A 20923-nucleotide genomic window follows, 5' to 3' on the forward strand; every position below is an offset into this window, starting at 1 on the left:
TTTGGGCTTTAAATGGCTCTTAATAGTTATGGAAGCTCCATTCAACCATCATGAGATCATATCCCTTATTAGGAATTTCACTCCATTTACTTCCAAGTACAGTTGGGAGAAATACAGAGAGCGCCATTGCTGTGTCCTAAAAATGCTAGTGGCTTGGCTGCGTTTGGCTTCAATGATGGTAAGGGGCGGCATATGACATTTGTAGAAACATCAGACCCAACTTTTTATTTGTTCTGGGCCAGTTACTTGGCATTGAAGCTCCATCCTTGTTGCTATGGGCAATGCAGGCGGTTATAACATTTTAACATGGATGAAAAAAGTTTTTTTTACAGATGTATCTACTCGCCCATCTGTGGTGTCAGCAGCACAAGGAGCCAATCAGTTCATGACCTGAAAAGAAGCATTATGATAGGAGGGGGCAGAATGACAGAGATAAGCCCATCACTATGCTGCTTCTCTTTTCACTGTCCAGTTAAAGACTTATGCCGCGTACACACGAGCGGACTTTACGGCGGACTTTGCCCGGCGGACTGGATTTCGTCGGACAATTCGATGTGTGTGGGCTCCAGCGGACTTTGTTTTCTCAAAAGTTGGACGGACTTAGATTTTAAACTTGTTTAAAATTTATCCGTTGAAATCGAGTCCGGTCGAAAAGTCCGCTCGTCTGTATGCTAGTTCGACGGACAAAAAGGCACGCTAGGGCAGCTATTGGCTACTGGCTATGAACTTCCTTGTTTTAGTCCGGTCGTACGTCATCACGTACGAATTCGACGGACTTTGGTGGATTGTGTGTAGGCAAGTCCGTTCATTCACAAAGTCCGTCGGAAAGTACGTCGAAAAATCCGCCGGGCAAAGTCCGCCGTAAAGTCCGACCGTGTGTACGCGGCATTAGACGGGGGTCCAGGATGATTAGGGCTCAATAGATGTATATTGAATATTGCTGTCTATCAGACTGGTGTCAGAAAAAAGTACTCTAAACCTATGGACTGAATATTGCAGTAAAAGCGGTTTTGGTATTTTGTCTCAAGCTGGGTTATTCATTTTTTCTCTTGTTGTTTTTGGCTGGAGTTCTCCTTTAACCATAACTTTAAAAGTGGATGGGTTCCTAATTAGAGCTATTAAAGTGGGCCTGTCCTCAGTTAACCGTTAAGGCAGCCATGTTGTGGCTATACCGATCTCCACCATCATTAGGAGCTATAATATGAGTATGGTATGAGCTTTGTGTCCAACCTAAGTAATGACAATCATTCCTGGTTTTCTAACATATTTGAAACACCTTTCACTGTGACTGCCTTCATTTTATGAGGACAACAGAAAGACTATTACCTAGAGCAGCCTTTTTTTAAACTTTTTACCCCATATGAATCCCTATAACAATTTTCAGGTCTCGGGGAACCGTTACTAAAACAAACTCAACGGAGGCCAATGGGACAAAAATGCTGCTTAAAATGGTGGCCTTAGGAAGAATGCAACCCTTACAGACAAAAAGATCATTGGTGTTATGCCATTGCTTTTGCCAAGTGGCATTGACCCAGGAACTATGCAGGCATCTTCAAATGGGAGGTCAATCAACCACAGCTCAAGGAACCCCTAGCAACCTCTGGAGGGTTCAACAAAACCATGGTTGGGATTGATCTAAGTCAGTGGTCTTCAATCTGCGACCCGCTGGCCAGGTGCGGCCCATTGCTCGCTTTTGCCAGGCCCTTGGGGCACTATTCCTTTCACTGACACAAATGATGGGGCACTATCCCACTGGTCACAGTCCAGCCCGCCTAAAGTCTGAGGGGCTTGGAGACCCCTGACCTAGATTGCGGGCAACAGCTGTGGGTCACCTAAAGGGCCAGATCAAGTAGTAGGCAGAGGGGGCAGACGCTTTGGGTGCTTTAACAAGGTGCAAAAGGGCAGGACCTGCAACCTATGAAGCCAAAGTAGTTTACAGCTCATGGGGAAGGGCACTTTGGCTTTTTCGTCTTGGGAGTTAAAGGTCTATGCCCCACCTCTGGTGGCCTGTATCTGATCTGGCAAACTGTAGGCCACTGGCTGCTTAGAACTTACAAGTTCCTTCCCACTCAGCTGTTGGTGAGATAGTTCCTCAGATGCCGGAGGGCCTTAATGATGGTCATCCCCATAAAATGATAATAGTTCATCAAGTACAGCCCCACACTTTTCTCCCATATATAATTTCACTCAGCAGGTGAGGAACAAAGAACAAAAATCTGGCCAGAGGATTTCAACTTCCTCAGCAGAATGTTGGCTGGTGTCTAGTTACCCCTCTTTATGCCAGCTTTGTTCTACGTTTTCAAATCACTTCACTGAACCCATTGCAGGTTCTCAGAAGCTGGGATCCGGGGCCTCTAGCATTAACCCCTTCTATCCTAGATAGCATATAAGGAACTTAGGCCTTCTTGAGCTTTACCTCAGCTAAAAAAAAATACAACCATCCCTAGGATTCTAGCATAGGGGAAAAAAAGCGATTTAGTCTCAGGTTACTTAAAGCGGAGTTCCACCCATTTCTGTGTTTATTAAAAGTCAGCTGCTACAAAAAGTGCTGACTTTTAATAAACGGACACTCTCCTGTCCACGGTCCAGCGATGCGGCCGCCCGAAGCCTTGCTTCTCTCCCTCTCCTCTCTGCAGCACCGGCATTGCTAGCGTGGGCACCCAGCTGTGACGGCTTGCTGCTTCACAGCCAGGTGTGCACTGTGCATGCGCAAGTCATGCTGCGCCTTCTGAATGGCCGGGCTATCTTCTGGGACCTGTGAAGTGTCCCAGAAGATTGCAGGGAGGGAGGAAGGAGAACTTCCGCTCGGCGCTGCAGTGCCACGGGCGGAAGTTGGAGCTGGGTACCTGTCAAAACTAGGTACCCGCTCCCCCCCAAAAAAATCACATGCCAAACGTGGCACGTCAGGGGGTCAGGAGTGCTTAAAGCGGAAGTTCAATTTTTGGGTGGAACTCCACTTTAAGAAGACACGTGGCCACTCAATAAAGTTAAATGAGAAGTGTTTTAACCTTAAGCTATATAAAGGATTCTTTACTGTTACAGCAGTAAGGATGTGGAACTCCCTTCCACAATTTGTGGGGTCAGTGGGAACTGTCGATAATTTAAAAAAACTCTTAGATGGGCATCTTAGCAAATGCAATATACAGGGATATGGGAAATGGTAGAGACATAAATACATACACACTCATACACCCACACCAGTTCACTGAGGATTCAGCCTATCCATTTACTAGAGACCGGTGACATCACTAAGAATGCAGCCCATCCACTCACTAGGAGACCGGTGACATCACTGAGAATGCAGTCTATCCAATCATTAGAGACCAGTGACATCGCTAAGAATGCAGCCTATCCATTCACTAGAGACCAGTGACATCACTGAAAATATAGCCTATCCATTCACTAGAGACCAGTGACATCACTGAAAATATAGCCTATCCATTCACTAGAGACCAGTGACATCACTGAAAATATAGCCTATCCATTCACTAGAGACCAGTGACATCACCAGGGAACTGGATGGATTGAGGTCTTTGATAACATTGACATAAAACAAAAATATCAAAGTGTATCTAAAGTCCGAACCTTTTTGTCTTTTTTAAACTTTTCCACTTCCTGTTGTGTCCCCAAGACAGGTAGTGGAGGGGAATCTATCCAATAGGGCAAAGACACAAAAAAAAAGTCCAGAGAGGGCTTCTAATTCTACCCTGATCTATTTACCCACTTAAACTCCAGGAGGTTTACCCCCCCCTTCATGACCAGGCCATTTTTTGCAATACGGTATTGCATTACTTTAACTGACAATTGCACGGTCGTGTGATGCTGTACTCAAATAAAATATTTGCCCTTTTTTATTCCCCACAAACAGAGCTTTCTTTTGGTGGTATTTGATCACCTCTCCGGTTTATTTTTCACTTTCTGTTATAAAACACATCCAATAAAAAAAAAATGAAAAAAAATAAACATTTCTTTTTTTAATTTAGGCCAATATGTATTCTGCTACATATTTTTGGTAAAAATCCATATAAGCGTATATTGATTGGTTTACGCAAAAATTATAGCGTCTAGCGCCTTATAGCGGGACTGCGACATTGTGGCGGACAAATCAGACACCTAACTGACACTTGAGCTTTACCTCAGCTGACACTTTTTAGGGACCAGTGACAATAATACAGTTATTAGTGCTAAAAAAAAAAAGCACGGTCACTGTACTAATGACACTGGCAGAGAAGGGGTTAACATCAGGGGTGATCAAAAGGTTAAATGTGTTCCTAACTGTTGGAAGGTGCTTTGCGACTGGGGGGAAGGTAAAGCTCCGTGCTCCTGCTTAGCAGAAACACAGGATCAGTACATTCCCCTTTCACAGAACGGCAGTCTGCCTTGTTTACATCGGCATAACGCCGTTCTGCCTGTCACCCGAACGACTGGTGGGCCCCGGCAGACATCGTGTCCGCCGGACGCGCTGATTGGCTTCCGCTGCGTCCAATCACAGCTTGAGCGGGTCAACGCCCCAGACCCTGAAGTGTCAGATCACGTACTAGGTATGTGATCTGGCACAGAGCAGCCACCCTGTCGCAGTATATGTGCATGGGGCGGTCCACATGCGGTTAAAACAAAAGAAAGTTTTTGCTTTAACTGGGTTTTAGTTACAATTTCCTATTTGCCCTTTATGCTACCTTTCTAAACAATAATAATCTCAGACTGGCAAAGGGAGAAGTAGTACAAGGAGCCAATCAGTAGTGCTGCAGTGCTCATCTGCTAACAGGGGACATGCTGACAGGAGAGGAGAGGAGAGAAAAAGAGAGAGAAAGAGAGAAAAAAAGAGAAAGAAAGAGAGAGAGAAAAAAAGAGAAAGAAAGAGAGAGAGAAAAAAAGAGAAAGAAAGAGAGAGAGAAAAAAAGAGAAAGAAAGAGAGAGAGAAAAAAAGAGAAAGAAAGAGAGAAAAAAAGAGAAAGAAGAGAGAGAGAGAGAGAGAGAGAGAGAGAGAGAGAGAGAGAGAGAGAGAGAGAGAGAGAGAGAGAGAGAGAGAGAGATTACTTAACAACAGCGAAGGGAAATCAGGTCTTCTGCCCTGCTAGGCAGGGATGTGTTGTGTGGCAGAGCTGTTTAAATCTCACATCTGTATGGACAGAAAAACAAATCCCTTTCTTAGGAAAATCGTATCTATGCATTTAGGTGTTTTCCCAGAGTTTGGCGTTAAACTGTAAACCCTCCTATCGTTTTCAGCCAAGGAAGCTGCCATCTTTGCCTCGGTTTAATCTACAACTGCCATGATGCGGCACATGTGATCAGTTATGACACCAGCCATTGGATGCATTGACAGTTTGGTTGAGAGCACAACCAATGGGAGTGTTACATTTCCGGCACTTGCCGGAAATGAAAATGTTTTATGGATGGGTTTACTTCCGCTTTAAATACTTAAATTCACATTATTCACTTTTTTTTTGTTATTTAAATGTTTTCTGTGAGTTTAGCTTTAAATATTTGAATGCAGATTATTCCTATTTTAATTTTATTGTATTTTTTATTTTTTGTCTTCTTATTTAAAACATTTGCCAATGGTGTTTTGCAGGTTACACCCGTCTGTCTTTCTCTAACACGGTGATAAACGCTGGGGATCGGACAACGGAATCCCAAAAGCAGCTGTTATAATAACGGTTCAGCTGCTCTTGGGTCCCGTTAACCGATCGTTAGCAAGTTCAGCTCTCGATTTGCACAGAATTTCTCCTGCCACCCTCCATACAAATCCTGCAACGTTCGAGAACTGTACAAAACTCCCAGACCTCCCCTGGATTCTGCCAGTTAATAATCTACTCTGCTTGGGGCGCAGGAGGGCCTTTTATCATTTGTTTGAGGAAGAAGAGAGCAGAAAGAAGAAGTTCTGGTCGTGGAAAGCAGAGTGGGAAGTGGGGGAGAATTCCTGATACGGTGCAAGGTACAGGAACAGCTTCAACAGAAAACGTAAGATACCACAGGAAAATTTCCACCTACATGTGTAAAGCTTATGTACAGGTGACTTCACAGTTACTGTGCATGCACGCCAAGCAAGCAGTGAGCACATAGAACTGTTTATCAAAACCTGTACTTTGCCTAGTCCGGGGGTAGACAACCTTGGCACTTCAGCTGTTGAGGAAATACGAGTCATTGCAAGACTCTGGACATCCACAAGCATGACTCCCATTGGCATAGGTATGATGAGATTTGCATTGAGAGTCTCCGAATTGGAGCAATATATAGCATTCGATAAATTAAGGGCAGGTTTCCTGGAGGGAACCCACTCCTCCAACTCCTGATTTGGCATTAGGGGGGGAACATTTGATGCCTCGAGCTGCCATTGTGCTCTTGTTGAGCATCAAATTTGGCCCTGTGCCTTTAAGGAGGAGTAGGCTCCCTCCAGGCAAACCTGCCCTTAATTTACTTTTCTATACAGTATGCTCCAACTTGTAGACTCTCAAAAATATAGGAGTTAGGAATGCATTATACAGACGAACCTTGATGTGGGCACTGTGGCTTCCACCTATATTTGCAAATGTCTGCAATGAAACCCTCTGTCTTCCACGTGAGTTGCCAGACAGGGTAAGTTTGGTTTGTTTGCAGGCTAGCTGTTTTTTTTTTCTTTCTGATGGTGGGAATTGTAGTTGCTCCACAGTTGGAGTGCCATGGTTGTCTCTTCCTGTCCTAGTCTATAGAGAGGTCCCAAGTGGAGTCCAGTCCTTCTAGTAGAGGCAGACCAGCACAAAAATGTCTGTGTCTCTTGCCAAAACGTTATTTTTACTTTTTCATTTTGGTTAGGGTATGGTTATGACCTATGTTAGGCTTTGTTGGCTCCTGGAATATGGCGGCGATCAGCTCTGTTGAGGAAAAAATGTCAACACAGGCAGGTTGGCCCTGTGCAATGCCCTTGCACTTTCTCACAGACTGCTGATACACTTGGGCCCTTCTACAACGGAGCTCTTCTCCACCATAGCAACTCAGCACTGACTATTAATGTAACAAGGCAATTGTCCACCATATTGATGCACCACATGCTACAGACAGCTGCATTATGAATAATGTGCTATACGTTACATTCTTCAGACAGTCGACCTCTCTCCAAGTACTGCACTATATAGGACCAACATTTTTTGGACCTGATCATCACACCTACTATATGGTCCAAAGTATGTGAACCCCAAATTGTGAACTCCAAATCAATATGTTCTGGTGTTCCCAATGAAGGGTACACCGTACAAAACATTTTAGACAATTTTGAGCTTCCAACCTTACGGAAACAATTTGGAGAAGGTTCTTTTCTGTTTTAGCATGACTACACCCCCCTGCACAAAGCCAGCTCTATAAAGACATGGTTTGATGAGTCTGGTGTGGGGGAACTTGAGTGGCCCTGATCTCAACCCTACTGGACACCTTTTGGGATGAATTGAAATGCCGAATACAAGCCAGGTCTTCTCATCCAACTACAGTACCCAACCTCACATACACTCTTTTGGTTGAATGGGCATAATTCCCACAGACACACCTCAAAATCTTGTGGAAAGTCTTCCCAGAAGAGGGGGTGCCACTTTAGCTGCAAAAGGGGAGTGAGGGGAATTCAATATTTATGGCCATGGTTTTAGAATGGGAATTTCTACAAGATATTACAGGTGTGAAGGTCAGTTGTCCACACACTTTATGTATATATTCATATATTTATAACTCTAGATTTTTTTTTTCATTTGGGCCGCATGCACTTGGATAGAAAAAAAAATGCTGATTTTAGAGGCATTTCCTTCTATCTTTCATTTTTACAGCTTGAAGCCCAACTCTGGGCAAAAAAAAAAAAAGTTTTCCCATGCAGTGGGGCCGTGCCCGCACTGCACGGGTCAACTGCTCGTTTTTGTCCAGGGGATTAGAGAATGGAGATATACTTAGCTAATCCTCCAATCCTCCCCGCACAGGACTGGTCCCTGTGGCTAGCAATCTTGTGCGGTGGACTGTTCCTGATGCCATCGCGCCCCTAGACCTCCTCTGGACACGAGGACGTCAGGAACAGTCCACCGCTGGATTGTGGGGAGCACCATTTTGCAGGTGGATCAGGAGAGCATAAGCTTTCTCCAATCCCCTAGCCAAAAATGAGCAGTTGACATTTTTTTGCCCGTAGTTGGGCTTTAAGGTTTGAGAATGATAGAGAAATGCTAAATAGTTGCCATGAAGAAATGCTCCAGATTTCATCTGCTCTCTTTTTACTACCCCCCCCCCCCATGTCTCAATACACATTCTGGTGTTTAGGTTTGTATTTTAGAACAGTGTTCAGGAGCAATAGCTCAAATCTACATGCCAAAAACGAGAATTATTTACACTGGATTATTCTGCCAGCTCCTGGCAGAAAGGTCCAGCATAGTTAGAAGTATTTTAATATATTTTTGTGCATGAAGCCTTATAGTATGTCATGGTGTTCAACAGGCACACGGTCTAGTACAGTGGTCTCCAAACTGTGACCCAGGGGCTGGATGTGAACCTTTGTATGCTTTCATCCAGCCTCTGGGAATTCCTCCCACAGATATGAAACACTATTCCTCCCACAGTTACGAACGATGGGACACTCCGTCTCCCACTGACACCAATGATGGGACACTATTCCATCCACTGACATCAATGATGGGACACTATTCCGTCCACTGACACCAATGATGGGAGGCTATTTCTCCCATTGACACCAATGATGGGACACTTATGCCTTCCACTGACACCAATGATGGGGCACTATTCCACCCACTGAAACAGACAATGTGGCACTACTCCTCCCACAAACATCTATGATAAGGCACTATTCCTCCCACAGATACTGACGATGGGGCATTATTCCTCCCACAGATACTGACGATGGGGCACTATTCCTTTCCCTATACTGACAATGGGGCATTATTCCTCCCACTAACATCAATGATGGGGCACTATTCCTCCCACAGATACCCACGATGGGGCACTATTCCTCCCACAGATACTGACTAGGGGGCACTATTCCTTTCCCAATACTGACAATGGGGCACTATTCCTCCCACAGATACGGACAATGGGGCACTATTCCTCCCACTGACACCAATGATAAGACAATATTCCTATCACTTATACCCATTATGGGGAAAAATTCCTCCTCATACTGACCACAGACGCTATGTAATTTTTTTTACTCCCACTGACATCAGCCTGGCCCCTATAAAGTCTGAAGGAAAGTAAACTAACCTTTGTTTAAAAAGTTTGGAGACCCCTGGTCTAGTATTAAAAATGAATGCAAAGATAAAACCTTTTTTGGCTTTCTCTGTTCCAAAACCCTCCTCGCAGAATTAGCTTGTACAATATATTCTCTGGCCAGTGATTGAGACAACTCAGCCTGTTTATATTTTCAGGAAATGAAAGGAGAACTACTTCCAGTTTCTAACATTTGAATCACACATCAGTTATTCTTTTCAAAGAGCGCGGTGGTTTATCGAGTGGTCAGAGGCCTGCAGGCTTGTAAACCCCCCCCCCCTCCCAGAGCTGTTAAAAGCAATGTTCCCCACGCCTAGTGACCGCACACTGCTATCATGCCTAACTCCTTCCTGTACCCCCCCATCGGCTGCCAATGTGCCCATGCGCTCTAACAGTTCCATTGATACATGCCAGCGCTGGGTTTTTGCTTTTCCTTTCAACGGCAGTTGTGGTTTTTTTAGACAGGAAATCGGTGGCTATCTTTAGAATTATCTTACACCAGAGCTGGAGGAAGACAACATGAAAGAAGACGTTTAATACATTTTCTTCTTTTAAAAATATACAGGCCTTTAATTTAGGAAAACATTTTTCTTCTTTAGCTGCAAAGGCCTCAGGTACTTGTCTGAGATGACCCAGGCCTCACTTATTTATTGATCACCAGTGCAAAGCAAAAAAAAAAAAAAAACACTCAGGAGTGGGACTGAATTGAACACAATTTTACAAAATATTTTTAACAAATATAAGTTTTTTTAAAGCAACGTGCTCAGTTAAAAAAAATGAAAATATAATTGCTACATTTTGGAAAAAGCCTTTCGGGCTTTACCACCTAACAGCAGTGGTTTCCAAACTGCGGCCCTTTGCTTGCTTTTATCCAACTCCTTGGGCACTATTCCCCCCACTGATACCAATGATAGGTCACGATTCCTCCCACTGACACCAATGATGGGGCACTATTCCTGCCACTGATACCAATGATAGGTCACGATTCCTTCCACTGATACCAATGATAGGTCACGATTCCTCCCACTGATACCAATGATGGGGCACTATTCCTTCCACTGATACCAAAGATAGGGTACCCTTCATCCCAATTACACCAATGATGGGGCATCATTCCTCCCACGGACACCAATGATGGGGTACTGTTCCTCCCACGGATACCAATGATGGGGTACCATTACTCCCACTGACACCAACAATGGTGCACTATTCCTCCACTGATACCAACAATGGGGCACTATTGCTCCGACTGATACCAATGATGGGACACCATTCCTCCCACTGACACCAGTGATGGGGTACTGTTCCTCCGACTGATACCGATGATGGGGTACCATTACTCCCACTGACACCAACAATGGTGCACTATTCCTCTATTGATACCAACAACAGGGCACTTATCCTCCCACTGATACCAACAATGGGGCACTATTGCTCCGACTGATAGCAATGATGGGTCACCATTCCTCCCACTGACACCAGTGATGGGGCACTATTCCTCCCACTGATACCAAAGATGGGGCATCATTCCTCCCACTGTCACCAAACATGGGGTACTGTTCTTCCCACTGATACCAATGATGGGGTACCATTCCTCCCACCAACATGGGGGCACTATTCCCCACACTGATGCCAACAACGGGGCACTATTTGTCCTACTAAAACCAACGATGGAGAATTGATTATTCCCACTGGTGCAGGGGCATTTTCTACTCCCAGTGGCCACAGTCCAGCCCCTCCTAACGCCTGAAGGACAGTAAACTGGCCTTTTGTTTAGAAAATGTGGAAACCCCTGCCTTAGAGAATAGGCCTCTATTTAAAACTGTACAGCTTTATTTAGAAGGTGAAGTGCAGTACCCCTGTATCAGAGTTAGAGATGAGTGGAGTGATTTTGGCAAACCTGATTACCAATTTTTCCATCTGCAATATTTTGCCGAAGCAGAATATCTTAATTTGTCTTATTAATGCATTTTTTTTCAAGGTGTGTTTGTAGTTAGGGGAGTTTAGTTTATTTCATTTAGGAGTCTATTTATAACTTTTTTTCACCCAAGATCCACATATTTTTTCACATCAGATTCAATTAGTTTAATTCAAATAAATAGTTTTGTGTTTTTTTGTGTATCAAATCATTGTGTGCTGTAGCTTTAAATTATTTATTATACTATTTTACTATCTGGTTTTGCCTTTTTGTGAAAAGGAAAAAAACATAATGGAATCAGGCCAATGGAGAGTTTGGGGGGGATAGTTTGAAGGTGCTTCTGTAACCCTCAGGAACCATGTAAAGCTCATTGAACCCTTAAAAAACATACAAAATCACCTTATCTATACAATTTGCCATGATTTTCCATTCCCCATTGGCTCCAAGGAATTTGGTCAAAATGGCCATATCCCTGAAATCTTCTAATTTTCAACAAAATTTCAGGTTAATTAAAACCTTTATTTATTTTTTGGCACAGGAATATGTCCATGATAATAAACAAAAAACCGCGCTAAAAAAGTGCATAAATAAAATATTCTTTAGTAGAGTCCGTGCAGTCCCATATGAATGTCCACAAAAATAAGGAAGGTGAAATTAATATAAATGAATAACATATCATTTTCCTCCAATGTGATAAGTGATAAACAGCACAGGGACTGGAAACACCAAAATATTGCGCTTACCAGATGTAAGCCAAATAAGAGCGGGTGGCTCAAACCCAGCCTGGGCCTTTACAATGACGATCCAGCCGAGTCAAGATGATCACACTCGTCTCATATGTCCAGTCCGTTAAGATTTATATCCAAAAAATATATAACACAAGCATAGCGTAATACTGATATATGAAAAACTCAAAAAAATCAAAAAAAATCAAAAAATGAAAAAGTGCAACACTCAATAAAAGATAAATCATGCATATCATATATCATCCAAAGTTGACACAGCAACCATGGATGTTGAGTGAATAACGTGCAATCATGCAAAAAAATGTGAATTGAGGTGAAATAGGTAAGAGGAATTGCAACCCCAATCTCAAATCAGGAAATATTACAGCTGTACCAAATCACCCAAAAAAATATATTTAATATAAACGTGAAAAAAAAGAAAAACGGAACCAATGACAGATAGCTTATCGCATGCACATGCTGCTTACCAGATGATAAATTAAACAGGCAAAGTGTCACACAACTAAGCGTGCAGATAGGATAGGAACACACCAGCGAATCCTAGGGGATATTCAGCTTACCAGACATCCTCACAAAGTAGGCAAATGGAATAGAGCATACACAGGCTCCTATCCGGAGTGGCGTAGATGCGTCCTAGCCAGTCAAGCCCAAACTCAGCGGTACATATGAAGTAAAAAATGCCCAATAGTATAATACTGTATAATCCACTTTATTCGAATAGAAATTGCACTTACATGAAAAAAGTTAAAAACAGGCGAGAAAATGGAGCCGGCCGGCACTCAAACAATACTCCCGTCCTCACAGGGCAAATGTGGTGACTTCAGCACGTCCCTCCCAGATGCGTTTCGTCACACGCTGACGTTTTCAATGGGGATGACGCTGACGTTTTCAATGGATGATATTCATGATTTATCTTTTATTGAGTGTTGCACTTTTTCATTTTTTGATTTTTTTGAGTTTTTCATATATCAGTATTACGCTATGCTTGTGTTATATATTTTTTGGATATAAATCTTAACGGACTGGACATATGAGACGAGTGTGATCATCTTGACTCGGCTGGATCATCATTGTAAAGGCCCAGGCTGGGTTTGAGCCACCCGCTCTTATTTGGCTTACATCTGGTAAGCGCAATATTTTGGTGTTTCCAGTCCCTGTGCTGTTTATCACTTATCACATTGGAGGAAAATTATATGTTATTCATTTATATTAATTTCACCTTCCTTATTTTTGTGGACATTCATATGGGACTGCACGGACTCTACTAAAGAATATTTTATTTATGCACTTTTTTAGCGCGATTTTTTGTTTATTATCTTGTATTTGGTGTGCCACACTTGTAACCGCAGCTTCTTCTTCTTTTTCTTTGCCAAGCGCAGTTTTTTCTTTTTGATTATGTCCATGATAGTTGGAAGGAGCTTCTGCAACCCTTGGAAGTCACATAAAGATCACAACACCCTTAAAAACACCCAAACTCACCTAATATATAAAACTGCCACAATTTCACGTTCCCCATTGACTCCAAAGAATTTGGCCAAAATGGCCAAATTTAACTGAAATCTTCCAATTTCCAACAAAAGTTTGGGTGAATTAAAACCATCAATTTTGCAGGTCTGTAATCAGGATCCACTGTTCACTGTCCTGACTTTAGTCAAATAAAATTTGATTTGTTTCTATGATTTTCTTCTCTTTACACTTATTCTGCTATTTTGTTAAAGTAAACCTAGTGCAGTCTTTTGTGCACCCTGGGTCCCGAGCAGGGGCAGACTGACAACTCATGGGGCCCCCGGGCAATAGAAGAAGATTATGGGGCCCCCGGAAAATAGGAGATTATGGGGCCCCCGGGCAATAGGAGATTATGGGGCCCCCGGGCAATAGGAGATTATGGGGCCCCCGGGCAATAGGAGATTATGGGGCCCCCGGGCAATAGGAGATTATGGGGCCCCCCGGGCAATAGGAGATTATGGGGCCCCCCGGCAATAGGAGAAGATTATGGGGCCCCCGGGCAATAGGAAATTATGGGGCCCCCGGGCAATAGGAGATTATGGGGCCCCCAGGCAATAGGAGATTATGGGGCCACACAGTATACACACACTCACACACATACAGTATACACACACAGACACACTATACACACACACACAGAATACACATACACACACTGAAAAGGTACTGGAGAGGCGGGGCAACTATAATCTTGGGATTTTTTAAAAAACACAGATTTTTACATACTGTCCCTGGTTTTATTGAGGTTGGCAACCCTGGTGGGGCCCCTTAGTGGCATGGGGCCCTCGGGCAGTGCCCGAATGGTCAGTCCGCCACTGGTCCCGAGTATCTTTAAAAGTTTGTCCCTGGCAGGTTGTGCAGGGTCCTAGTCTTAAACTTTCATACACTGGTGCATACCTCGCAACTTTTTGAGATGGGAATGAGGGACACCTATCAGCAAAAGTATGCAGGCATAGGACACACCCCTTGCCACACCCCCTTAAAAAGGAGAAATGTACAAAAAAAAAAAACAAGATTAGTTAAACCTACAAGTGCTTTTTATACCACTACTATTCCTTTATATTGGCTTTTGGAATTTACAAATGCAGCAATTTACAAATCAAATGAAAGGTTTAGCACTGGAAAACACTTTGATAGACAAAAAGTGCATTTCATATAAAACTATATAGATCAGACCAAAATGAGGGACAAATGAGGAGGAATGAGGGACAGAGGGACATTGCTCCAAATCAGGGACAGTCCCTCCAAATCAGGGACAGTCCCTCGAAATCAGGGATAGTTGGGAGGTATGCTGGTGGCAGAAAGCATTCTCACCGGGCAAGGAATCACAGTTCTCAGTACCCTCTCATTGCATGAGGTATGGTGGCCAAGATCTAGTTTTGTGCACAGAGACATGAGAGACGGTCAAGGTTGCCATCTTCTCTGGGAAAGAAAAATACTGGCCTTATCATCCCATTCTTCTTAATAATTCTGACCAGAAAGTCCCTTGTTTACGGACCAGGTGGCAACCCTAGTGCCTGCTTGATCCACCTTTACTTTAGTATGCCATTGAGCAATGATAATTTCAATGAACACCTGTAGATAGCTGTACTTAAGAGGGTTCATGTGGAATAGAGTGTGGAGCGGATGCTTTTCCTGGAGCCACAGCTAAAACATGAAAGCTCATATGACAAGTTACCGACCTAAAGATATTTTTGCATTGATAGATCAAGCCTGCAAGTCTCCTTGTCCTCTATGACCTACCCATACTTACAGACCTTTCTCAGAGAGTGGTGAAAACTACTGTGTGCCCCCCTTGTGATGGCACCGGGCTCTGGTGATTGGCTGGTTAGGTACCTAGCACTGCTTTGTAGGGGGGGAAAGAGAACATGCATAGGTCTTATTTCTCCCAGTACTGGGATTTTCAGCAGGGCATCTGCTGTAGACAGGAAATGGTTAGGGGGTAGAAGCATCAGTGGGTATCTACTGTATATGGGGGGGATTCTTTTAGAACAGGTGTTCTCTGAAGGTCTTTTTGATGATTCTTTCCTTCCTTCCAGGGGTGGCCCATCTATTAAGGGTGCACAGGCGCCGCCCCCTCTATCCACCTTACCCCCCGCCGCTGTAATTTACGTGCCCGGTGTCCTAAAAGCGGCCGGACGCAAGAATAGGGAGTGGCCGCCACGGCCATGGATAGATGAATCTATCCATGGCCATGGTGGTCACCTCCTATTAATGCGTCCGGCCCCTTTCAGGATGCCGGGCATGTAAATTACAGCGGTGGGGGTGTTTTTTTGAAGCACCTGATTAGAGCCATGGGCTCTAATAGGCTTCAAAATAGGATGGACTCGGAGCGCAGAGCATTGCGCTCGGAGCCCACCCAGATGTGTTAGAACAGCAAATGAAGATTCGCTTTTCTAACACTGAATCGCCTCTCCGCCAATCAGGAAGTGCGGGTCTGTTACCCATTTCCCGATTGGCTGAAAGGTCAGGTGATCCTATTGGACGCCTAGGAGGAGGGGAGGAGACGCACGGTGGAAGCCACCGTGATCTCAGAAGGGAAGAGGACAAAGGAGACACTGCCAGATGCCCGCCGCAGCCTGATCCCGTGCCCGATGTGCCCGCCGATCCCCACTGCGCCTGCCGATCCCCGTCGTTGATGGGGTAAGTGCCGGTGGACCGGCAGACAATGAGGGGGGGGGTTTTGAGGTGCCTTAGAGGTGGTTGTTTGCCGTCCTCCCCCCCCCCAAAAAAACTTACTTACCAGTCCATGGAGTCCGGTGCTGTCTTCCCTGCAGCTTGGCTTCAACTCTCTGGCACTGCCAAGTTTGATGCGGGCGCTGGCTGTGACTTCCTGATATCCCACAGTGGGCTTCCTACTGCGCATGCATGAGGCACGGCAGTGCGGTGAGACTGGTCCTGCAGCCTCCTGGGACATGTGACGTTCTCACCTAGGCAAGAACCGAGGAAGTGGGAGAGGGTAGCTATCAAAAAAGTTCCCAATCCTGCAAAAAAAAAAAAAAAAAAAAGCTACAGACATGTTAGAGGCTGGGGGGAAGAAGAGGAAGAGCAACGTTTTATATTTTAGGTGAAGGTCACCTTTAATTTTTATTCAAAAGCAGAATTACTGTTTACATTTATGAAAGCATCATTTTCTTGTAGGATATCGAAGTCACACTGGGGTTGATTTACTAAAACTGGAGAGTGCAAAATCTGGTGCAGCTGTGCATAGAAACCAATCAGCTTCCAGGTCATAGATGTGGCGGGTGTGTCTGGGCATACCCTAATCACCCTGTGCGCCACAGATTCCCCTTATTAAACGCCCCTACCCCTCGTGGCAGCTGAGGTTACAGAGAAAGGGACTAGGGAATCTCTGTTCTCAGTTTCTCTGCTATTTCACCAAAGCCCCTCAATGGGACTCCTAACATTGTAAAAAAAAAAATGAAAAAAATAAAATATTATAAAAAAAAAAAAAAAAAAAATTGTAAAAAATACCAAAATAAATAATAAAAACAAAAATGCGGGTGCCGGGGGCGGGGCCGAGTCCGGCATTCGTGTCTGTGAACCCAAATGCTGGACTCGGGAGCGTGCCCGCAAGGTAACCCCCTCGGGAGAACGCTTCTCCTAGGGGGTTACCTGATGTGGGGAGGAGCCGCGAGAGGCGCCGGGGGACCCCAAAAGAGGATGTTCGGGGGCCACTCTGTGCAAAACGAGCTGCACAGTGGAGGCAAGTATGACATGTTTGTTATTTTTTTTAAAAAAATAAAAAACTATCCTTTACAATCACTTTAAAGGGTGATTGTAAAGCCACGTAAATTTAATCGGCAGAGACGCGCTCTCCCTCTCTGCACCGGCTCTTGATTGGATAGATTGATAGCAGCACAGCCATTGGCTCCCGCTGCTGTCAATAAAATGCAATGACGCGGGCGCTGGGGGGTGGGGCTGAGTCCTACATTCAGGGTCTATGGACGCCGAAAGCTGGACTCGGGAGCTCGCCTGCAAGGTAACCCCCCCCCCGGGAGAGCGCTTCTTCTAGGGGGTTATACAATGCGGGGAGGAGTTGCCGAGGGACCCCAGAAGTCGAGGATCGGGGCCACTCTGTGCAGCACAGTGGAGGTAAGTATGATATGTCTGTTATTTAAACAAAAAAAAAATTGAAGCTTTACAATCACTTTAATTGAACAAGTTGAAGTTAGAAGCTGATTGGCTATCATGCACAGTTGCACCAGATTTTGCACTCTCCAGTTTTAGTAAATCAAACCCAGTGCGACTTATGGCCCGTACACACGATACGAATATTGTACGACCTTTTTCGCTTAATAGTTGCAAGTAGAAATTGAATAGGTAAATAAAGTCACGAAAATTCTCGTACGACAGAAAAAAAAAATAAATGAAAAATCGGAAGTGATGTCATGTGTTGTAATGTATTTGTATTGCATTTTCGGACGACAACTGTACGATCTGGTATCGTACGAGGAAAATTTTCGTGCTTGTCCGGTCGAATAATAATCAGATGAACTGTCGTGATCGGCTCTCGAAAGCTCCGTACTAACGATCTGATTATTGTACGATCGCGCCGAAAGCGGTATTTTCGTCCGATTTTCGGATCGTGTGTACGGGCCATTAGATATTTTTTTTTTTAGCAGGCCAAACACAAAAAGCAAACAAACTATTCCCTACACTGTGTGTACTGTGGACTTGTTTTTTTTTTTTTAGATTTTCAGTACTTTTTGACTTGCCATTGACAGAGCCCCTGAGAGGATCCGCCTTGGAATGACACGATCACTCCCGTTGAGCCCAGCACCGCCTCGCCATCGGGAATATCGTGTCGCTCTAAAGCTCTCTCCCTTCCACCCCTCGCCAAAGATGTTCTCCACCAATCATTGGAATGTAACCTGTTCTAACAAATCTATATTTGTTGCATGTATTAAAACAGATGAATGTTTAAGATTTTTGTAGCAATTTGTATATCTAATAACCTAATGTGACCTTGTTTAATTGTTTAACAACAGAGAAAGCCATCTTGTAAGCTTAAAGCTAAACTCCAGGCAATAGGCTATATAAACAGTTGGAATACACACACTATATTACCAAAAGTATTGGGACACCTGCTTTTACACGCACATTAATGGCATCCCAGTCTAAAGCCTGGTACACACTACAGTTTTTTTTTTTTTTCTTTTTTTCTTCGTGCAACCAGAACTAAAATTGTCAGCTCCGGTCGGAAATGCTGTACTAATGATTCAACATTAGTGCAGTGATCTCCCCCCCCCCCCCGAGTTGTTGTGTTCTGACATTGGAATGGCCCCCCACCAGAACACTCCGATCAGTGCTCTCCATTGGCTGAGAGCTCTGATCAGAAGTTAGCCGACTTTTGATTTTCCAGAATAGTTACATAGTTAGTCAGGTTAAAAAAAGACACAAGTCCATCCAGTTCAACCACAAAAAAAAAAAAAAAAAAAAAAAAACCCCATATACACAATCCTTCACCCACAGTTGATCCAGAGGAAGGCGAAAAACCCCAGCAAAGCATGAACCAATTTGCTACAGCAGGGGAAAAAATTCTTTCCTGATCCAGATTTTCCCTGGATCAACTTTATCTATAAGGCCCCTTTCACACTGGAGCGGTTTTCAGGCGGTATTGCGCTAAAAACACCGCCTGAAAACCGCCCCTAAACAGCCTCCGCTGTTTGTTCAGAGTGAAAGCCCGAGGGCTTTCACACTGAAGCGGTGCGCAGGCAGGGCGGTGAAAAAAGTCCTGCAAACCGCTTTTTTGGAGCGGGGAAGGAGCGGTGTATTCACCGCTCCTTCACCGCTCCTGCCCATTGAAATCAATGGGACAGCGCGGCTATACCGTGGCAATACCGCGGCTATAGCCGCGCTGTACGAGGGATTTTAACCCTTTTTCGGCCGCCAGCGGGGGTTAAAACCGCACCGCTAGCGGCCGAATACCACAGCAAGAACGACGGTACAGCAGCGCTAAAAATAGCGCTGTTGTACCGCCGACGCCCCCACCGCCCCAGTGTGAAAGGGGCCTTAATGTCAGTATCCAGTGTTATTATGTACATTTAGGAAAGTATCCAGACCTTTTTTAAAGCAATCGACTGAGCTGGCCAGAAGCACCTCTGGAGGGAGTCTATTCCACATTTTCACAGCTCTTACTATGAAGAACCCTTTCCATATTTGGAGATGAAATCTTTTTTCCTGTAGACATAAAAAGAGTGCCCCCCTTGTCCTCTATGATGACCTTAAAGTAAATAATTCAACACCAAGTTCACTATATGGACCCCTTATGTATATGTACATGTTGATCATATCCCCTCTTAATCTCCTCTTCTCAAGGAGGAATAAATCCAGTTCCTCTAATCTTTCCTCATAGCTGAGCTCCTCCATGCCGCTTATCAGTTTGGTTGCCCTTCTCTGCACTTTCTCCAGTTCCCTGATATCCTTTTTTTGAGAACTGGTGTTCATAACTGAACTGCATATTCCAGATGAGGTCTTACTAATGATCTGTACAGGGGGGCAAAATGATATCTCTCTCTGGAGTTCACACCTCTCCTAATACAAGAAAGGACTTTGCTTGCTTTGGAAACCTCAGCTTGGCATTGCATGTTATTATTGAGCTTATGATCTACCAAAACCCCCAGATCCTTCTCCACTATGGATCCCCCCAGTTGCACTCCTCCTAGTATGTATGATGCATATTCTTAGCCCCCAAGTACATAACTTTACATTTATCAACATTAAATCTCATCTGCCACTTAGTTGCCCAATTAGACAGTGCATTGAAGTCGGCTTGTAAATCATTTGGTGGAGGGGGGATTATGGCGTGGGGTTGTTTTTCAGGGGTTGGGTTTGGCCCCTTAGTTCCAGTGAAGGGAACTCTTAAGGTATCATCATACCAAGACATTTTGGACAATTTTATGCTCCCAACTTTGTGGGAACAGTTTGGGGATGGCCCCTTCCCGTTCCAGCATGACTGCGCACCAGTTCACAAAGCAAGGTCTATAAAGACATGGATGAGTGAGTTTGGGGTGGAGGAACTTGACTGGCCTGCACAGAGTCCTGACCTCAACCCAATAGAACACCTGTGGGATGAATTAGAGCGGAGACTGCGAGCCAGGCCTTCTCATCCAACATCAGTGCCTGACCTCACAAATGCGCTTCTGGAAGAATGGTCACACATTCCCATAGACACACTCCTAAACCTTGTGGACAGCCTTCCCAGAAGAGTTGAAGTTGTTATAGCTGCAAAGGGTGGACCAACTCAATATTGAACCCTACGGGCGAAGACTGAGATGCCATTAAAGTTCATGTGCGTGTAAAGTGTATATGAGAGCAGTTTTAGCAAAGGATTGGAATTTCTGTACATCCAGTCTTGACATAGACACAGCCAAGTCAGTGACCTGACTTTTTTCTACTGCAGTTAAGCAATACAGCTTAGTCACCTCCCCGCCCCCAGCCCGGGGGTGATTGGGCAATAAAGGAGCAGCAAAAACTGATGAGTTCATCCCTCTGCTCACCCTTCCTATCAGCTCTTTGTCGGGGT

The 20923-nt window shown here is 44.4% G+C and overlaps 1 long non-coding RNA gene across 1 annotated transcript in view; it reads left to right on the top strand.

Annotated features, from left to right (window-relative positions):
- Positions 1-4962: 4962 nt before the first annotated feature.
- The window catches only part of LOC141102808 (uncharacterized), a 29181-nt gene continuing 13220 nt past the window's right edge, over positions 4963-20923 (top strand). Inside the window, exon 1 of the long non-coding RNA XR_012235203.1 lies at positions 4963-5961. This is a non-coding gene — a long non-coding RNA (uncharacterized lncRNA). The remainder of the gene's footprint in view (positions 5962-20923) is intronic.

The sequence above is a fragment of the Aquarana catesbeiana genome, linkage group LG07 (assembly GCF_042186555.1).
Source record: "Aquarana catesbeiana isolate 2022-GZ linkage group LG07, ASM4218655v1, whole genome shotgun sequence".
Lineage (NCBI taxonomy): Eukaryota > Metazoa > Chordata > Amphibia > Anura > Ranidae > Aquarana > Aquarana catesbeiana.